The sequence below is a fragment of the Rhinolophus sinicus genome, linkage group LG05 (genome assembly GCF_036562045.2).
Source record: "Rhinolophus sinicus isolate RSC01 linkage group LG05, ASM3656204v1, whole genome shotgun sequence".
Taxonomy (NCBI): domain Eukaryota; kingdom Metazoa; phylum Chordata; class Mammalia; order Chiroptera; family Rhinolophidae; genus Rhinolophus; species Rhinolophus sinicus.
In genome coordinates this window covers 30,477,139-30,499,620 of record NC_133755.1, presented here as the reverse complement: position 1 = coordinate 30,499,620, position 22,482 = coordinate 30,477,139, and the positions used below count along the sequence as shown (strand labels likewise).

The window sequence follows — 22,482 nt, the reverse complement described above, 5'->3', positions numbered from 1 at the left end:
AACCCTTGTTTTTGTTCTTTTTCATTTATGCTATTGTTGATGGTAGTTCTCTGAATATAGTTCTCTTTGAGAGCATCCTATTCCTGTTTTATGAGGGAAATTTCATTTTTAATTATTTGGAAATATTAATTATAGTTTGTTTTAAGTTTTCTTATCTTTATATAGTCTGTTTTCTTCATGTTGTTTTTTTCCCTGTTTATTGGTTTTGGTACCTGTCACATTAAAAGCTTTCCTCAGATATCTGATAATTCTTCATTGTTTGCTTAAATGTAATTGTAGAAAGATAAAAAAGCTGATTGGAGGTGAAGAGGGCTGAGTGTGTGTGTGTGGGGGGGTGGTGGAGAGGCTCAGCGTTGTTTGCCTACGTCACCTAATCCCTCCACCGTTTTTGGTACAGTCTCTGCTTTCCACTGTGCGTGGTGTCCCCCAATTGAAAAATCCTCAGTTTAACCCTTTCCAGAGATTAAACCTCCTGTTCTGTTTGGAGTACAGAAGAGGAAATTACCCAGTAGCCTGGAATAGGGATATAACTGCTTCTTAAATGTTTTCAATCAATCCTCTTTACTTTAGCCCCCATTCAACTCCTGCTTTTAGAATTACCTGGTACCAACAATCCCTGAGCCTTTCAAGGTTTCAGAAGCAGGAATAGGGTGGGTTCTCAACTTTCTCAACTGTTGGCTTTCTCATATCTGAGAAGTCAGTGACTTCTCATCCATTCATCTTTCCAGCTTCCGAAATTATGTTGTTGCATACTCCATCATTCTGTTACACTTGCGGGTTTATGTCTTAAAAACATCCAGTTACAGTGGGTTAGTGAGGTTTCTGGAAGGAATTAATTTTAATGCATTGTTCAATTTCCAAGTTTACCTGAAATCTGGAAATGTATGGCCTTCGGAATGTAATTGTTTGTTGGATAGTTCTGGAATCCAAGATACAGAGTAACTATTCTTATTTCTCATAGGGTACCATCTTAGCATAAATACTTTAAGCTCTGAGTGATGGGATTTCAGTACACATTCTAGAAGAACAGTGACTAGCAGGGCTTCGTGGAACAGAGAGAAACTCATTAGAAAAGTGATGAAAATAATTTTTAGGGGGACATACAAGCCAAGGACAGTAATGGTGAGGGTTTTTTATGCTCAAGACTTTCATGCTCCATTAATAATGTTGTAGAGCTTTATCAATCAATTATAGGCACTTCCACTATATTCTTGACACCCAACAAAGCAGATTGGAATGCCCAAAGTGGCATTTAGAGTAGCTAAGTATTGATCCTCCCAAAAGCATCACAAAACATTTTAATTAATAGTTTATTTTAGATAATGTTTTCTAAAGCATATGTCATGAATTAGGACACTTGTTTAAAAGTTATTCAGAGGTACATAGTTTCCTATTCCTTAGTATTTTCTGTGTAAATCGAATTAGTTTAACTCATGGTAGAAAAGGCCTCCTTCATCCACTGGGCCTCCATAAAAGCATTAGCTGAAGAAGCACTCTATCTGGAAGAAGAAGGATACTATATTATACTTGGGTTTTCATGGTCATTTGGTCTCACTCATTTTCTTTCGAACAAAGGGTTAGTTCCCTGCAGATGCTTCTGTCAGAGCTGTTTGTTTCCCAAGTCCATTTTAGCAGAAGTCCTGAGACTTCAACAGACAGCATCCAACAAGCAGCTCTGCTGACTCCCTCTTCTCACTTTAACACTTGTATTTGCCTCCCGCCTGTCAAGTCTGGTAGACTTCAGAAAGCCTATATAGCTGGGCAACATTAAAATATGAACAACTAGCTGTCTATGTATCAATAATGACGGGGAAAGTTGGTAATATGATTTAGTTAATGTATGTAACCATGTTTTTGTTGTTTGTGAAATAGCTCGTTTAGAATTGTGTGTGTGTGTGTGTGTGTGTGTGTGTGTGTGTGTGTGTGTGTGTGTGTGTGTGTGTGTGTGTGTGTGAATGATGTTTTATTTGGTCATTTTTGTTTACAGCTGAAACTCTGGGAATTTAAAATTAACATCCTTGTGCGTGAGCTTCTCACAGACACCAGAAAAGGTTTCAACCTTGCGCTCCACATTGTTCTGCTGGGCTTTTTCCAGGTGGACTTTTACCAGCCCGTTGCTGTCCAGTTTCATGCAGATTCTCTTGCCCACAGTCTCACTTGGGAAAACCAAGTCCTCCAGGATCACGTCATGCCGGCTGTCAGAGGGCGGCTCCTGGGACGCTTTTGCTTATTTTCCGTATGGCAGTTTCGAGTTGGCTTGGGCAGAATTCTCCTCTGAGCCATAAGGACCACGGGCTTCCCACTGAACTTTTTCTTCAATTCGCGTACTATCTGGTCTTGGGTTTTCTGGAAAGATTTCAGTTGAGGAACAGGAACAAAGATTATAATAGCGTTCTGACCGCCAGAAACTTCAATTTCCTTGGCGGCTGTTATATTGGGCTCCCGAAGCTGTGCCTTGGGGTCCGAGTTCATCTCCTGCTCTCGGAGAGCCTGGGAGATGCCGGACTCAACTTGTCCGGCTTCTCGCCATTGGTCTTCGTGACTTTTGTGCTTGAACTGAACAATAGCCTTCTCCTTGGTGAGCGCTGGCCTGGGAAGAGCTAGTTTAGAATTATTTTAAACGCCAAGTTTTGTGGTTATTCTGGAAAAAAACGACACATTCACTATTAACCTGAAGGCTGAAGAAATCCTAAGATTAACTAATATTAGACGACTTAATATCTATTAAACCTCCTCTTCTGGTTGGTGGGACGACAGAACGGAAATTTCATATACTTGTATAACTACATAACTTAATATCTAATGAAATTAGATAGTAAGAGACATGCTCTCAAGCGAAGCATGGGTCCTTCTAGGTCATTTTCATTTGAGAGCTGGTTGCTTCCCAAGTCCATTTTAGCAGAAGTCCTGAGACTTCAACAGACAGCATCCAACAAGCAGCTCTGCTGACTCCCTCTTCTCACTCTAACACTTGTACTCGCCTCAGCTCTCACAGCAGAGAGGTGGTTTTTCTGTGATCAGCTGATGTCCACCCAAGCAACAGCTTTCTTTTCCCTCTTTCAAACTCAATGATCATGTCCATCACGCAGGAGTCAGACGTAAGGCCTTTCTCAAATCTGAGACTCAAATGGAGAGGCCGGCATACCCTTAGCTAAGCCATAGACTCTTCCGGAAGAAGAAATGCACTGGTGGATATTACTAAGATGAAAAGCTGCTTGTGCTGGAATGGGTAAGTGAATCTTTTGGACAGCGTTTACGCTCTGTCGCCTTTTCCTTAAACATTTCTGCTTGGTCATTGATACTTCAACCCAGAATGGAAGTCTGTAAGAGGACTACAGAATGCTCCATATGTTTTTATTGGGCATCTACTATGTTTCAGGCTCTGCAGCTCAGCAGGGAATGAGACAGCGTGGTGACTAGGGCTTTAGTCTAGTTAGGGAGGGAGACATTAAATAATTACACATATAATGTGCCTACTTATAATTGTAATAAATGCTATACAGGAAAAATAGAGGGTGCTTCTAAGAACATATCACAGGAGACCTGACCTGGTCAGAGATGAGGTTTGGAGGGGTCCATCAGGAAACACTTCCCTGTAGAAATAGCGTGTAAGCTGAGACCCAGAGGATGAAGCGCCAAGTAGAGGAGGACGAGGGTACAGGGGTGGAGGGATGACCCATAGAAGGGGAGCCCCATGAAATAAAGCTTTGAAGAAGAGAAGAGCTTGACTTCCAGAAATGGAAATAGGGTCAGTCGAGCTGCAGAATAAATGAGAAAGGGAGAGAATAGTACAAGATGAGACTGGAGGGGTGGTTAGAGGCCAGATCCCACAGGCTCAAAGGCCATGTTAAGAATTTTAAACTGCACCTGAAAATAAATCATGCCTTTTAAGCGCAGAGTAGTCTGATCAGATTTATATTTTATAAGATAAGTCTGGCTACCCTAAAGAAAATAGATTGAAAAGGGGCAAGAGGACAAAGGGAAAACTAGGCAGGAGGCTACTACAATTACCTAGGTGAGCACTGATGGTGGCTTGGGTGATGGTTAGTGGAGATGAAGAAAAGTGGGAAGATCTGAGCTATATTTAGAAGGTAAATTGACAAGACTTGTTAGTTAATTAATAGTTAATCAATTAATTAATAATGAAGAGGGTGGTAAGAGAGAGGGAAGTGTCAAATATGACTTAGATTTATGGCATGAGTAAGTGGGTGGGTGATGTACAGCAGACATATAGAGAATTTTCCTTCAATTTTATATAAACTGAGGCAATTGAATTCACAGTGCAAAAACACTAACTAGGGGCGTAGGCTGTGATTCTGGCTCTGCCACTAAAAGTCTGTGTCGTATTGGGAAGTGATTTAGCCTTTCTGAGATACCCTCAACTGCAAAATACGAGGCTTGGGTTAGATTAAATCTAGGAAGCCTTCAAGCTATACGAAGCTATAATAAAGAACCAGATCTCATGCTCTGGAGTTAGGCAGAATTCAGCTTGAATACTGCCTCTTACGGTTGCATGACCTTGGACAAGCTACTTAAACTTTTTAAGCCTCATTCATTCATTCAACATACTATTATTGGCAGCCTGTTCTCGTAGCTCGGGACACAGCAGTAAATAAAACAAAGCCCTTGCTCAAACAAGTTTAATAAAGGCAATATACAATAAACTAGGTAATTTCAGATAGTGAAGAAAATAAAACGTTAGTGAGATAGAGAATAACTATCAGGGATGCTACTTTAGCCAGCACTGTTGGGTAATGCCGCAGCTCTCCCACTTGTTAGACAAAGGAATAAAAGTACCTAAACATAGAATTGTTGGGAGGGTTAAATGAGCTAATGCATGCAAGGACCTGAGAGCAGTGTCTGGCACATAGCAAATTTTTTACATTAGCTTTATTGTTGCTGCTACTGTCATTGTTATTATTTTGACTTGCTTCTATCCAGGGAATTTTATCAACCTTGATTATATTTTTGGTACTTTCAGGGAGACTATTATTCCCAACTGATAACCCACAAAATCAACCCAAAACTTGACTTTGGAAAAAGCTGCCCTAGTTACGGGCACTTTGAAGATGGATCCTAAACAAGAATTCCGTATGTATGGACGATATTTGTTCAACACTTGTCCTCCCGCTCGGACCCATTAACACACTTGCTCTGTACAATAAGCTACCAAGTGCAGACCTCCCTCTGTTTGTGGAGCCAGATCACAGAGAACTCGGGCACACGTGGGTGACACAAAATGTTCGCTTAGCCGTGCACGGTGAGCAGGTGGAAGCTTGCCCTGTGGCTGTCTCGCATTTGTGGAACGCTGACTGCTGCCCAGGCACTAGGACATAGGTGAGGAAATCAAGGCACTGAGAGGTGGAGAAAACTTCCCCCAAATCAGGCAGCTATTTTGTCACCGACTTGGAATTTGAACTCAGGTAATCTGCTCCCAGAGCTGTTATTCTTAACCTCTAGATTGCAAAACACTAGGTTGCAAAAGCAAAGGTCCAAATAATTTGTCTCCTGCTCCTGGAGAAGCCAACTGAACTGAAAGAAGGACAGACAGTGAGCACGTGCAAGGTGGAGAAGTGAAGGGGCACCAAGACTCACCCAAGTGCGCCAAGAATAAAGTCTTCTAGGATGACAAAATGGGTCTGTTTCTGGGCATGGATTAAAAATGCGTCAACATCTAAAACTTAAATTTTAATTTAGAGACCTATTTATGTGAGGATTATGAGGGAAGGGAAAGATGAAAAGCGTCCTAGCTCCGTCCTGACGCTGAGGCAGAGAAGGGAAGACAGTCGTCAGAGAGCATTCCCCAGAGGCCCAGCCTTCGGTCTGGTGGTCACTTTTAGAGCAGACGCTGGGAAAGCAACTAAGTGACAGATGAAAAATGGAGACAGAACAAGGGAGCTGCTGAAGCGCCACTGAGAAAAAGCACTACACTGCAGCCATAGCCACAGCCACAGCAGCTCATATAGTGACAACAGGAACTTGGAAGACGGCGCTGAGGCTTATTAGCTTTTTGACCTTACCAAGTCACTTAAGCTCTCCTTACATCAACTCCTTATCTGGAAGTCATAATACTATCTACTCCATAAATATAGATGTGAGGATTAAGTGAATTCAAAGAGTACCAAATAAGTGCAATTACTAGCAAGGGTTTACTATTGTTATTCTTATTAGCATTACTTATTTCCTAACACTTACTACTTGGCAAACACTGGGCTGTGTACTTTTTATGGATTATCTAATTTAATCCTTGAAACAGCCCTATAAGGTATGTATTGTCATTACGGCCAGCTAAGGGGAACAACAAGGTACCCCAAAGCACAGAAAGCTTAAATGACATAGGTGGGATTTGAGGCCACATACTCAACCTCTAGAGCCCAGTCTCTTAATCACTACATTATATTGTCCCAACCCTGGTGGCTGGTCCTGGAATCAAGAAAACTAGTTTCTAGTTCTTGTGCCTCTGTCAATAACTAATTTTGGGACTTTGGAAAAATCATATTTGGGCTCCAGCTTCAAGAATAAAATGGAAGGGTAGAATTGATTTCTGAGGCCTCTTCCCACTGTAAATCCAGTGGCTATACATCTTTATATTTGTGCATTTCCAAATGAAAACCACACACTGTCAGTGGGCTGTAACCTGTGACATTTTAAAGAAATTAGATTGATTAAAATATTTTATTTGTTGTATAATCCCAAATTTAGAACCCCTACCAGGAAATATTTTTAGATAGGATTCAACAAGTTCTTGGAAGTCAAGTCTTAAAAACATGTCTATTTTACTTGAATTAGAACTTGCCTTTGTCAATTAAATCTCACAGCTTCACAAAAAACTGCTCTACATCTGTATAGTCTAGTTGTGATAGCTTTTTAGTTAATCTAAAATATTAATGACAGACAACTTCCTCAAGCACAATTTTCCTCTCTAATATTGAGCATAATTCTCAGCTGTATGCTATATATTTTTCCCCTGAAACATATTTTCTCCTCTTCAGGGTAACAAATGCCCTTTTGGGCACAAGGAATTTCTCCGAGGTCTTAAAGCACAAATAAGAAAAACATCTCCCAACTGGAGCTCTTGGTGAGAAAACACTCCATTCCCATTGGTCAGACAGGATGTCAGAAAGTAAGTCCAGTCATTTCTAGGAAGGGTGTACCCAGGAAAATAAGACCAGAATGCTCCTAACAGGAGGGAAAATATGGCCTGGGTTTTCCCCGAAACATAGCACAGCATTCCCACAGTAAAAAAAAAAAAAAAAAAAAAAAAAAGAGGAAGAGGAGGAGAGGAGCAGGAGAAAGGAAGACTCATCACCAGTTTTACTCCAAGCAATACCCTCCCCAAGACCTTGCTGTGCTCAGTGTCCTCAGAGGAGGGCCATCAGGCCATCATTTTGATGAGATCACCCTCTTTCCTTTTAAAATAGGGCTGTGCTGTGTCTTGAAAAGTCATGTAAGAGCATCAGTGTGTCACATGGAGTGGAATAAAGATGAAAGTATTAGAAATTGTTGTGATTGTTTCTTATCGTTGGTAGTGAGCCACGTCACCAACAGAGACACACGCTTGTTACATGGCCCACCAAAGAAGAGTAAGGAGAGTGTGGTTCCCCACTCCTAACTTACTGCCATGTCACGAATTTGGTTTCTAAAGCAGCTTCCTGCCTGGAAGTGCAGCTTTGTCTCACTTCTAGGTGAACGCTGTGATGACCTCCAAGTGAACCAGAAGCCTTGTGTTCCATGGGGAGTAATGCACATTTCTGAAAACCTCCCTGGAGAGAAAGTGGCACTCGGGAGGCGCATGGTCCAGGTGCCAAAGCGACGCTGTGCATTTATCCAACGGCCCTGGGCTTCTTAGACAACAGAACTGATTTATTTATCAGTGTTGTTTGGAAGGTGCACATCCCACCATTTCAAAGCTACCTTGGTTCCAAGAGGTTCTGGCTCCTGGGGGAGGGACGGCGAGGACGGGATTATCCTCCCACTGTCACCTAGTACTGCTGTGTGTGTTGGTTGAGAAGAAAAAGGAGAGACACCAGGATACAGACACACAGAGGGAGGACCACGTGAGGGCACAGAGAGAAGGCCTTCTGCACACCAAGAAGAAAGGCCTCAGGATGGACCATACCTGCCAATACCTTGACCTTGGACTTTCGGCCTCTAGAATTGTAAATCTCAGAGCTCCATGACTTTGGGGTCGGTTATTAGGAAACTGTCTTCATTCCAAGTTCCTCCTCTTAGACCCGTGCAGGGAAGGGGGAAGGAGAGGACTCCCTTCTTGCAACAGGAATTGCCATTAGCAAGTCCCGAAAGGTGAAACACCAATTGGCAAACTGACTTGGTAAAGAAGACACATCTCCCTGAGGTTCAGTCTAAACTTACTGGAAACAAAGCCCTCTCTGCCATTTGATCTGAAAGTAGATGCGTTTTTTTGTGTGTTTTTTTTAAAAAGGATGAGCGTTGGCTGAGACTCTCAGCGGTACAAAATGGCCAGAGCTCTGACGTTCCCCACTCCTTGCTCATCATTATTCACTGATATAAAGGGAACACGACAGTCTGCTCTCAGAAATTTCTGCCGCTGCACAAACTTGGGCGGCTCACTGCAACTCCTGGGCAAACGCAGTGCGAAGCACGCCCTGGCTTCCTCTGTCTGCCCAGCGGTCTTCCTCTGTCATGGCCATCTACAACTGGCTCCAGCCAACTTGTATGATTGTCTTTAGCATCTTTTTGTATTTTCTTTGTAAAGAAATGAATTTGATTTCATTTTCCTTCCCTAGTTTTCAAATAGTCATTAAAAATTAAACAACACTGGGAAAAAGCCTTTTGTGATTATAGCCTTCATTCTCCTGCAACAAACTGGATCTATAAATTTACGTACCATTGTAGATGTAAATTACAAAATTTATATTCAACTATATTACAACATCTATTCCAAAAATGATTACCAGTTGTGAAAAGCAGACAGGCTTATCACTTGCTGTCAGTTGTTCATGTCTAGTTAAGCAATAATGTGCTAAAACTGCTCTTTTGTTTTGTGTAAGAATTTTGGCAATAGAAGAAATGAACACTCGGTTAATAAAAACTCAGGCTGCTTTTTGCTTTGATGGAGGAAGCAGCTGCCTGTTTTCATTTGCTGCAGAGCAGCAAAACCCATCAATATAATAAGCAGCTTAGATGCATCCATCCACAGCATCTGTAAGGATATAGGGCTATTCGCTCAAAACCAATCCCTGGTTTAATTTTAACAAAGATGTGTCTGACATATTTGAAAAATTCTTTATAATAGGTTTTGAAACAGGGACAATTTCTCTTTCTTTTAAATACTTTTTACAGATTCGAAAGGTAAGTATACATAGCTGAATGATAGCAATGATAAAAACCAGTCCAAACTGTGAGGCCATCCTAAAACTAAGACTGTGAAGAGAGCAAATCAAGAGGCAGTGATTTGGTTCCCTTCAAAATAACAGTAATTCATCTGAATGTGATTTCATTCATTTCTGCATTCAAACAAATATTTACTGAATCATTAACATACATAACTCAGATAGATACTGAGGTCACATGTCCTAACTCTCAGTGAATTTACTCTTCAGGGGAAAAGATGGACACAAAACCCTAAGTAAAACAATTCGGTAAGCACAGTGATATATGCATTTTTCTATCACATTTTGATTTTCAAAAGTTTCAAATGGCCACAGAACACAGTGGAAACTATTTAACATAAAAATTAAAAATCAAATACTGTCTCCTCTATTATACAGTCATACACTTCATTACACATACCTTTAAGAAAAGACGATCTGATAAAGAAAATTGAATTATGTTTAAACACATGTCAAACTATTTACTAGTGTAGCCAAGAATTATCACTCTTTGAAGAGAAAGTTTTAGGATTTTAAGTTTTGTTTGGACAGCCTCTAATTTTAAAGTAACCATTAGCTGCTTTACATGATCACATGTGTCACACGGCAAGCCCAATAGAAAACACAAACTTTAAAGCAACTTACAATGGGATACAGTATGCTGTGGCTATTACACGTTATAAGAGATTTTATTCTATTTTAGTGCCAAGTGGCATTCCAAAAAGTCAGATGATTCTAAGTCCTCCTCTTTTTCTGATTCAATATCAGGTGAATGAGCATCTCAGCATGATCTGTCTTACAGTATAAGGAATTTAGGATTTGCCACCAGTTTCTCGGGATATAAGATTTAAATAAGCATTCATTTACAGAAACATTGAGAAAATGTTCCCATAATTGTAGAGCTAAGGGCTTTCTTATTCTAACATGTTTACTGTAAAACACACATACCTGGGTTTTAAAAAGAAACTTTTTATTTTGGAATAATTTTAGATTTATAGAAAGGCAAAATGTTGCAAAGATAGCACAGAGAGTTGCTGGATGTCCTTCACCCAGTTCCTCTCATTGTCAACATCTTGAATTTGTCAAAACGAAGAAAGGGACACTGGTGCATTAATAGTAACTAAATTCATGGGTTTGTTTTTAATGGAAGGGTTACTATTCAAGATGAGAGCTGATGAAGGTGTCTGTCAGAAAATCACAAATTAAACCTGAAGGACAGTATTAGCATCTATCATATCTTTCCTTCCCTAATTCTCTTCCTTCTTCTTAAGTTACTCTAAAGAAATTCCCACCAAATATAAAAGTTAAAACAGGATGTAAAAGGCATATACCTCAGGGTTTAAAAACAAAAAAAAATCTGATGCCATCAGGAGAACCGTGTAGCCAGGTGAAGTCTTGGTTCCCCATTCCATTGTTGAATGTGCAAAATATTATTTCTAAGTCATTATTCACATAGGAATTCTGATTGCCCCTATTCAATTAACACTTTCATATCTCAGTGTGATATGGACCTTATAACCAATCTGTGGCAGCATGAGTTAAGAACCACAAAGAAGTCAGAGGTCATTATTTTTTCACCCATTCAGGTTTATAAAGCATTCAGTATGCACGCTCTCCTTCCTCTCTGTGCATGCTTTCTTTCCTCCTCTGCTCCACTGCTTAATGTCTGGGCACAATGCTTCCAGAACCCTGCAAAGATGCATGGGTTATGTATTGGTTAATGGTGGTCTCTCCAACAGCAGGTCGGAAAAGACACCTTTGGGGAGCTTCTCTCTAGCTTCTCCCTGCTATGGACTGAATTTTGTTCCCCTAAAATTCATATGTTGAAGCCCTAACCCCCAAAGAGGCTGTATTTAGAGAGCGCCTATAAGGAGGTAACTAAGGTTAAATGAGGTCATGAGGGTGGGACCCTTATCAGGATTAATGTCCTTATAAGAAGAGCCTTCAGGGCGGGCCTGGTGGCTCAGGCGGTTAGAGCTCCATGCTCCTAACTCCGAAGGCTGCCGGTTTGATTCCCACATGGGCCAGTGGGCTCTCAACCACAAGGTTGCCGGTTCAATTCCTCGACTCCCGCAAGGGATGGTGGGCAGCGCCCCCTGCAACTAAAATTGAACACGGCACCTTGAGCTGAGCTGCCGCTAAGCTCCCGGATGGCTCAGTTGGTTGGAGCGTGGGCTCTCAACCACAAGGTTGCTGGTTCGACTCCCGCAAGGGATGGTGGGCTGTGGCCCCTGCAACTAGAAAACGGCCACTGGACCTGGAGCTGAGCTGTGCCCTCCACAACTAAGACTGAAACGACAACAACTTGAAGCTGAACAGAACCCTCCACAACTAAGATCGAAGGGACAACAACTTGACTTGGAAAAAAGTCCTGAAGTACACAGTGTTCCCCAATAAAGTCCTGAAAAAAAAAAAAAAGAAGAGACTCCAGAAAGTAACCCCTATCGCGCACCTACCCTGTGCATGCCCAAAGAGGTCATGTGAGCACACAATGAAATGGTGCCACCTATAAGCCAGAAAGGAAAACCCCAACAGAAACCGACCAGGCTGGTACGCTGCCCTTGGACTTCCAGCCTCCAGAACTGTAAGAAAATCAGTGTCTGTTGTTGAAACCACCCAGTCTATGGTATTTTGTCATGCAGCCCGAGCAGACTTAGACAGTGGTCACCCCTCGGTGCCTACTGTGTGGGAGAACACTCCCTCTCCAGCCCCCATACAGTCTAAGCCGAAAGAGATCCCTCCCTAAAATGGAGATAAAACCCACAGAACAGAGAATGCAGAGCCATGGCCCCGGTGGGGCCCTTCACTTTGTCCCTTACTTTCTTTCTCCTCTTCCTTCAGGGTCCCCTCTACCTATCACATCTTCTCTCCTACTTTTCACCTTAATCTTCAGCGCAGTATTAGCCCCCTTTCTGCCATTTAAAGGAATCCATAATAGAAAGCAAATATTAATCATAGTCTGATAAAGAACTTTTGCTGATATCACCTTCAAGATTTCATAAAAATATTTCAATCTGTTTCTTTATGTTGTCTTTGAACATAAACTCCTGAGGGCAGGAAGACCATGGCTTCTCTTACTTCTTCATGACATGTTTACAGGATGTATGTGAAAGCATGTTGAATTCATGAAGAATGGTAGCAAATTGTTCTAAACCTGGAACTCACAACAATAAAAATGGAATCCCTCTTCTTTTGCAAGATCTATTTACTGACCTTTATATGATGTGTCTAGTGAGGATCTGATTCCACCTGTAAATGCAATCACAGGTCAATTCTTATGAGGATAAGTTTCTAATTGCACACAGTCCAGTTTTACTGGCTTTCTTATCTGTGTCCACAATCTACAGAGCTGGCAGGACCATTATCACCAGAAGACAGGAGGAAGGCTGGGGAGTAAGGCTGTCCTGGTGCTGAAAGGTGCATGCTTACTAGTTCCCAGGCCAACAACAAAGAATCTACATTCAATACGTCATCTTTCCATAGATCAATCCTTTTGCCTCCTTTGGCAGAGCAAGTATCATGGATGCTCATAGCTGGGGCTTATCTGCAGATATCTCCAAACATGCAGATCTCTAATCACACCAGCCTGGAATGAATCCCAGAATGGGCCCTGTGAGTAACTTGAGATAGATAAAATGATTCTCTGTGTTGCTTGCTTTCTTTCTTTTTTGGGAGGTGTCCCTTCTCTTTGCTGCGTTTTCTCTGAGAATCACAACTCCTTGAGAAGGGCCTTCAAAATATACTACTTCAACTGAACTATTGCTCTGAACTTGACACCACGATTATCTTTCTGTTGAGAAACATTCTAGAGCTGTTATATTGTTGCTGGCCCTTTCACACGAGGACACAAGTTGAGATCAAAGTGCATGGGCTAAGTTGTTGAACGGGGAGAAATCATCATAGTCTCTATGGATGCATGCTGGACTTCTCAGGACACAAAGCATTTCCTCCTCCAGCAGCAAAGAGTTCCTATTATCGTGACCTCCATCATGCCTCCTCCTTGGCCCCGCCCTCAACAAGTGATAGAAGAAAAATGGCTTCAAACCCGGCGTGCTGTATTTAGGCGGGAATGCAGTTCTCATTTGTTTCTGTCGACCAATAGCACTGGAGAGATTTTGGCAGAGCAAGCACTCTAGAAGTCTAAATTCACACCATCCCTGACAAGAAAAACAACAACCTTTTGGAAGAATATGAAATAGTGCTCACATATCGTGAGACTAATTAGTTACCACTTTTCATGGGCACTTCCGAGAAATCTCAATTTATGAAGTAAGTAAGGCCTAAAAAATTAACGGGCTTGCTTCACTCTTCGCTAGTTTGTGGCTGAGCTTGGGTTAGAACCTCAGTTCTCTAATACCTCACCTTGACTCTTTTTTCAGAGTAAGAGACTTGAACAATAGTGTAGGAAAGACATCATGATTTGAATTTGCATCTTGTGGAAAGACATTAGCTTCCAAGTGGAAATCAGTGTTTGAAGATATAAATCATACTCATTCCAATTTCAACACATTCACAGACTCATAGCAACTCAATTTCAGTCTGTTTGGTTTCTATTTCTCAATAAACAGTTTTACAGAAACACTATCTCCAAACCAGGCCCCAACACACTGGCTGGTGGAAGAGGCTATAGATACATTCAACTAAAGCTTAGATAATAAGGGAACCTCTGAATTGAGGCTGGGAAGCAGTGACCCCTTTCTCCAGGATTCTAATGATTGTGTGCCTTGCTTTATAAAACTGGGCTTCTGTTTGTTTTCAGCGAATTTACCATCTAAATGTCATTATTCTTACTTATTCAAATATCTACATGTAATTTGTCTTGCAATTAAGAGTTTATAGCAGATTCCAACAGTTATTTTGATTATTAGCATTCCAGTCATAATAAAAGAGTAATTTTATTTTATTCTGTTGTGTCTACGGAGAGGAAATCACAGAATACATACAATTTTCACATACACCGTCGTGTTGAGAAATGTAATTTTCTGTGTATTCTCTTCTAAGAATATTTTCAACGTTTCTGGATTGTCTCCGCACTCAGGAATGGGATTGAAATCTCCACTTTGGTATTTATCTGAGGCTGTGATAGCTTAGTCGTCTGCCTCCAAATGCCAAGATAGGGGGAATCTCATCATCCAGAGACCAGCTGCATGATGGGCAGTTAATAGATATATCAAACCTTGGGATATATGCTAAGCTGAAGAGATGATTGGTTGGTTGATACACTGATTGATTAGCATAGGGAGAATGGGTTTCTTCTTGACAACCTAAGATTATGCTTCAGCTAAGCTCAAATTGCTTACACCTCTTCTATTGGGTTTAAAATTACAGTCCTGTCATCTGAAATCTCTCTTCAATGAAATTTTTACCATATATAAAAATTAAAGGGAAAAAGAAAGTACAGGAGCACTGGATAAGAGTAAGTGGAGTAGATACATTTCATTCTACTGTTGTTGATTCCACTAGGAGAAGTTGATATGTAAATCCCCTTGGAAAAAATATTACACATTTCATAAATGATTACTGATTATTACACAATTCAGGGGGAAAATTCAGTATGTTAAAGGCAGTGAATGTTACATTTTCCGATACATTAAAGTCAGATCTCATCTCTATAAATTTGAGAATTAAAAGTAAACCCCTCTATTAATCAGGTTTACTTTCTAGGGCACATAGACCCCACTGCTGGACTTTTTAATAGTTTTAACTGCTGACATGCCTTTCAGGGGGCAGGGGGAAAAAGGGCAGATTCATGGAGACTGCGGATTAGCTTTGTTTTTAAAGCAGCTTAACACAAATAGTAACTTCTTTAATTAGCACTAATGATCCTAAAGATAGTCACATGTACATCTTGAAAAATTTGAATATTGTGCTTATTTCCCATTCATGTAGAATTACGTATGCTTTAAAAAGAAATGAAATTAGACAAATGAAGGAAACAACCCTGTTCTCGCAAACTGAACTGATAAATTTAAGTGGTCTTGAAGAAAAAGCATCAAGACTTTGCACAAAAGGCCTACATTTAGAGCTCTACAAATGTCTGGTATTCTTAGTTAACAAAAGTTCATTAAACATAAGCTTGGTTTATGATGTCCTGTTTAAGGATTCAATCTCATTGTGCTCTGAGTTATCAGAGACTGGCTAAAGAAAGGGCCATGCTCGCTCTCCTTCCTCCCCATGCCCTCCCCCTCCAGAAAAGGCTGGTAAGCTTTAATTCAGCACTTTGAAGAACACCTCCTCCTCTGCCTGAGCAAATAAGGATTTGGTTGTGGAATCACACTGGATAAGTGGTTCATTGAGAATGTTAAAATCTGCATTAATAAATAGGACTGGGCTTCTCGGATTTTCCCCCTTCCTATCAGCTATGAGCGGTAGGGGATCAGCTGCGACTAAAATCCCCAGCTGAACAACCCACATACAACTCAGTGAGCAGACTTAAAACAAGGCCATTTATTGGTGACTGTTATGCAAACAAAGCGTCCAAGTCTTAGAAACAGATGTCAACTGAAGCATATGCTTACTGTAAACTGGAATTTGAGTCTCTTTACAAAAATAGACATAAATGGGCCTTCAGAAAGTAGACTGCCTCTTGTTGTCTACTATTGCCTAACTTGATTCAGCCTAAAGCTTTCAAAGAGATGAATGGACTGATATGCGAGGGCAAAAGAATAAAACTTAAAAAAAATTAAATTGGAAATAAATGATAACATGTTGGAGCCGTTCCCAGAAGCAATTTTACAGATTTTCCCCTAAAAACACAAGACAGGAAGTTAAAAGCTTAGTTCAGGTCACCGTGGCATGTTGAGTTATCATTTCCTATCACTTAAGGTGGAAAAGCAACTACACGTTCAGGTGGCAAGTTTAGTAGCGTGTACTTTTTACCCTCCTCACTCTTTCCTTTTCTCTCTCCCTTACCTCTTCTCACATCTTGATGTCTTTTAAATGTCACTTATTTTACATGAGGCAGTTGGTGGAGACATGAGTCAACAGCAATCAGAACCATTATCCCCTGCAGCGAGTCGTGGTCTTAATGCATTGTGACACCTTTGCTGGCCAGCCACAGATTTACCTTTCTGCTTCTTAGGGAATTAAGTGGCATCATGTGAAAATGGTTGTGATATGAACAGCATGGACATAACTGGTATTAAATTTACCTCTCAGCCTAAGTGAATTTTCCTCACATGTGACTAATCAAAATGAAAGCGTGTGGACCCAGGCTGAGCTGGCCAGCACTTCCCCACCCCTGGGACCAGGGCTATTTTGTTTTATCTCTTTGTACAAGCTGGCAGAAGTTTAAAGTGAAGGGGATAATCCAGTGCTGGTGTCTTTATGAAATAACATCCTTACATGAAGAGGCTTTTAACTGTCTGTTGCTGTCCTCTCAAAAAAGAGTGTGACAATCTCATTTTGCTGAGCACCCTCCCATGAAAAGGGAAAATAATAGCCGTGGCCGCCATGGCTAGTACTGACCTTACATGATCCATTATCCACTAAACACTTTAAAAGTCAGTTTTACATACACTGCAGGGGGAAATGAGGGGACTATCACAATCATTTTCACTTTAGTGAATTTGCCATCCGTCTGAAGTCAGTCACTTGATATCCCAACACATCCAGCCAGTCTCATAGTATAAGGCAAAAGGAAACACAACTGATTTAAAGATGCTAAGCACAGACCCTGGGACCCTGCCATTTAAGACATTTGCTAGCAGGAATAGCAGCAGTGGAATGGCTTTGCATGAACTTTTCTCAAACCTAAAAATAAGAAAAAGAACAATAAAAAACTAAGTCCTTCAAATTTTTAGAAGTGCTTGACATTCCTACAAAACTGTTTTACTAACCACTCAGCAGACATCAGTAGGTGCCAAAGGAAGTGCAGGCAGAGCAATTATCATCCTGCATAGTCAGCCTGATGCTTATTCACAGACAAGAGTGGCTTGCATTCCGCCATGAACCAACTGTGCATGTTGCTGATAATAGAGCAGAGGTATTGCTAAATTGGTACTGAAATAGCACACTTCGTTTACTTCCAGCAACTTATTTGTGGAAGGCAATGAAGGCTGGAATATTTTCTCATCACTACAAGAATACTCAACTCATTGTTAACATTAAAATTAGTTTTCTGACATGGTGCATGCTATGCATTTACTTTTCCTTAAATAGGAACTTCTGTGCCTAGAGTAAAACACTAATGGCATTTCTTTCCCCTTGTGAATAATGCATTGCTTCATTAATAAACCATCTAGAAGCCTGACTGGTAATCAGACTCTTGGCCACTTTACAGTTCTTCACTCTGAAGTTCAAAGACTGTTTCCCTTCATTTTGGCAATATATTTATTCTTGAACCTCTGCTCTGAGACAAGTACACAGAGTGGAAAAAATGAGGGGGAGGTATGGATGAGAGCGTGGCAGTAGTCCAATATCAAACATAGTAACTGGCAAATCTTGAGCCACATTTATGAAATTTAATTTTACAATGTTAGGGTGTCAAAGCAGGAGCAAAGGACAACAGCCAAATCAATAGTTACAATGTTCTTAAAGAGTTTATTCACCACTCACCCCCCAAAAACTTGACTTTGAATTTTGAGTTTAATACTTTCTTTCTGAACTCCATGACCCAACTCTAATAGCCAGCTTAGAGGAAGTCGTAATGGTTTATTCAAGAGAGTCTGAGGAATCTGATTCATAAAGGAGTGGAAGGAAGATTCTGTTAAGGTTCTATTTGGATGACACCAACTTAAAACCTAATGAGCTACTGGATTCCTGGAGACATCCCACTCAATGTAAAGACCAGAAGACCAAAATTCTCAAGCAGAATGAGAGAAAGACAGGATTTGGGGCAAGATAATTAATTATGGCAAATACAAGTTAATAGAGTCTGCCATTTTCATAAAACATAAACACAGAATACCAGAGAAAGCCATTTTTAGGGTTCATAAGAGAAAAACTGAGAAGGGATGGGAAGGGAGGCTATCAGAAGAAAAACTGTGAAGACAATATACCAATGTTCACATTTACAATCTTAGAGAAAAGTAAAACACGAAACGTCAGAAAGTAGCTTGTGAACTGTGAAGTTACCCATTGAGTAGTGTTGTCTGCTTTTGCTGAGTAAAACCAGCCATGCAAACGAAAAATAAGGACACACAAGCAGTGGGTCTTTAGGATTTGATTACATACTTCAGGAACGAGTGATGAATCCAACCCAAGTGATTGGATGGATTGGCCATCTTAGACATGCCTGAACCATGAGCCTGAAACTGGGGTGTGGTACCAAGTGTGGTCATGCTGTTCACTGATGATCACAGACAGGGTCTGCAGCAATCGCCAGGAACGCTCAGATTTAGGGAATTATATACATGGCTAGACCTGGATGTCTCATACCAGATGGGGAACTAGCACCATCCTCATTTGCACTACCTACTTGCTTACTGTTCTAAAACATTAAAGGAAAGGGTCCATCTGAAGTGCTGCCTCACAAGTCTAATTTTTCCATGCCTCGTTGACATTAATAGCTTTCTCCAAACTACTCATAAAGATTGGAGGTTTTGTTGTTGTTGTTAATGAGTTTTCTGAGACCTAGCAACTCTTCTATGTAAAGAACACCGTTCAGGATCCATACATGGAATTTCTGTCTTCAATGTAGCTGGACGTCGCCTGGCTACTCTGGACAGCTCCCCAGGAGGCAGCTCGCTGGTGAGGAAGTTAGGATTTAATTTGCCTGCATGCCTTTACTCCACGAACTGAAGACAATCTTCTACGGAGGTGTCCTTCTGCTGAAAATGCACAAGTTGGCCTGTTTTCTTGCCAAATTGTAGTTTGGTGTATGGGGTGAGGGGGTGAGGAGGGAAGTGGGGATATTTGCTGACCCCGCTTATCCCAGTTAAAACTCTTGACATACTCAAAATAAAGTTATGAATTAGCTCATGCTCTCTCTCCATCAGTCCCTCCAACTGATCTTAATTATGGAAATGTCACTTCACTGACTTCCTTGCAGTCTTTTAGAAAACGAGACTGGGCTCAATAAATCTTGCAGTTTTCAATTATTTTGCTTAGGACAATTGTGATGAGGCAGTCTATGAGATGGAAATCCCCTCCAAGACTGTTCTAGGAATTCTAAATGTGAAATCAAATCCCAAACACAAATATGAAGGGCCAACCCAAACGCAATCACTGTATTCTGATTGGTATAGAGAATAGAGAACATTGTAAAATAAAACCTAATGCTAAAATTCAGTAGTTTTATTTTCTGCCAGTAACTAAATACGGAGAGAAAAATTCTTATGAGAGAAGAAGGCTAGGGAACTAGAAGTAGGAAGGTAGAATTTAAAAAAGAAAGAATTATCATTTACTTAGCATCTACTGAACACTGGGCACTGTGCTAGGCTATTTATAAATATTATCACATTTAATGCTCAAAATACCTTGCACATTGGGCTTTCTTGCACAGATGAGGAAACTGAGGCTAAGTGAGGTCAAGTGACAAGCTCAACACTCTCCCTTCCTCTCCAAGTCAGAGAGCGGCCAAGCTGGGGTTTGAACCCAACCTAAGCTCTTAGATCTACCTGACTGTAGGGCCTCTTCTACAGGTACAGCAAGAATGGAATGGGTATGAAACAATTAGGGAAGCACAACTGACAAAATTTTGTGACATTGAATTTGGGGGATATAGGTAAAAGCGGCTCAAGGATGACTCAGAGGTTTAGTGTCCAGGTGACTGGGGAATTCATGGTATCGTTAACAACAACAGGGATGTCAGAGTGACAAGCTTATTTTGAAGATCAATTGATGATGGGCTTATTTTTGTATATGGTGAGTCAAAGGTATCAGAGGAATATTCTGGTGGATCTACCGGAAATATGAAACTAAATTCAGTACCAAAGTTAAATTTAGGATATACATTTGAGAACCATATGGGGATTCTAATTCAAAATGTGGGATAAGATCAGCAAAAAGAAGGGGGAGAGAGAGAGAACTAAGGATAGATTTAGAAGAAAAGTTGTGTGACCTCAATGAGTTATTTCACTTGTCTGAGACACAGCTTCATCATTTATAAAATGAGGATTGTAAATGGATGAATGAATAAACAAAATGTGATATATACATACAATAGAATATTATTCAGCCTTAAAAAGAAGGAAATTCTGACACATGCTATGATATGGATGAACCTTGAACTAAGTGAACGAAGCCAGTTGCAAAAAGACAAATTCTGCATGATTTCACAATATAAGGTACTTAAAGTAGTCAAAGTCATAGAGACAGAAAGTAAAAGAGTGGTTGCCAGCGGTTGGGGAAAGGAGGTAATGGGGAGTTATTGTTTAATGGATACAGAATTTCAGTTTTACGAGATGGAAAGAGTTCTAGAGATGGATGGTGGTGATGATTGTACAACAATGTGAATGTACTTAATGACACTATGGTAAATTTTATATTATGTGTATTTTAGCACAATTATACATAAATAAGTAAATAAAACATTTTAAATAGGAATAATAATATTCATATCCTAGGGTTGGTGTAAAGATAAAAGGAGATAATGTTTGAAAATTTGACATAATACCTGCCTAGCATATGATTTATTTAAATGTCAATAAGTATTAGTTTCTTTCTTCTCTCTTATCAGAAAAGAAAAAGAAAAGAAAGGAAGGAAGGAAGGATGGAAGGAAGGAAGAAAGAAAGAAAGATGTAGGAGTAGGAAGGAGAAAAGAAGTAATAAGTGAAAAGAAAACCAGAAAGGTAAAACGTCATAAAATATACAAAAGGACACATTTTAGAAAAGGGGCATGTCAACAATGCAAAATACTGCAGAGATGAAGACAGATGAAGATTTGGGAATCTGACAATTAAAAATATATATGTATAGAGAAATTAGGACAACAATCCTATTTACAATTGCATCAAAAAAATAAATAAAATACCTAGGAATAAATTTAACCAAAGACATAAAAGACCTGTACTTAGAAAATCATAAGACACTGAAGAAAGAAACTGAAGAAGATACAAATACATGAAGCATATACCGTGCTTATGGATAGGAACAATTAACATAGTTAAAGTGTCCATATTACCCAAAGCAATTGACAGATTCAATGCAATCCCTATCAAAATATCAATGACATTGTTCACAAAACCAGAACAGATAATCCTAAAATTTATATGGAACCACGAAAGACCCTGAATAGCCAGAGCAATCTTGAGAAAAACCAAAGTTGGAGGTATCATGCTACTTGATATCAAACTATACTACAAAGCTAGAGTAATCAAAACAAGATGATGTTGGCACAAAAACAGACATATAGATCAATGGAACAGAATGGAGAGCCCAGAAATAAACCCATGCATATATGGTCTTTTAATCTATGACAAAGGAGGCCTGGGGTAAAGAGAGTCTATTCAATAAATGGTACTAGTAGAAAAACTGGACAGATACATGCAAAAAAAAATGAAACGGGACCACTTTCTCACTCTATATACAAGAATAAACTCAAAATGGATTAGAGACTTAAATGTAAGACCCCAAATCATAAAACTCCTAGAAGTAAACATAGGCAGTAAACTCTCAGACATTACCCTTAGTAATGTTTTTTCTGATATGTCTCCTCGGGCAAAGGAAACAAAAGAAAAAATAAACAAATGGGACTACATCAAACTAAAAAGTTTTTGCACAGTAAAGGAAACCATCAACAAAACAAAAAGACATTCTACTGAATGGGAGAAGACATCTGCCAATAATACATCTGATAAGGGCTTACTACCCAAAATTGATAAAGAACTCATATGACTCAACACCAAACAAAACCAAACAATCCAATTTAAAAATGGGCAGAGGACCTCAATAGACATTTCTCCAAAGAGGACACACAAATGGCCAACAGACATGAAAAGATGCTCAATGTCATTAATCATTAGAGAAATGCAAATTAAAACCACAATGAGATATCACCTCACACCTGTCAAAATGGCTATCATCAATAAATCAACAAACGACAAGTGTTGGAGATGATGCAGAAAAAAAGGAACCCTGGTGCAGTGTTGGTGGGACTGCAGATTGGTGCAGCCACCATGGAAAACAGCATAGAGGTTCCTCAGAAAATTAACTTAGAGGTACCTAAGACCCAGGAATTCTACTTCT

The 22,482-nt window shown here is 40.0% G+C and overlaps 1 protein-coding gene and 1 pseudogene across 1 annotated transcript in view; both read right to left on the bottom strand.

Annotated features, from left to right (window-relative positions):
• Positions 1-22,482, bottom strand: part of CAMKMT (calmodulin-lysine N-methyltransferase) — a 329,078-nt gene that overhangs the window by 52,780 nt on the left and 253,816 nt on the right. The window lies entirely within an intron of this gene.
• Positions 1,915-7,794, bottom strand: LOC109456343 (small ribosomal subunit protein eS7; annotated as a pseudogene).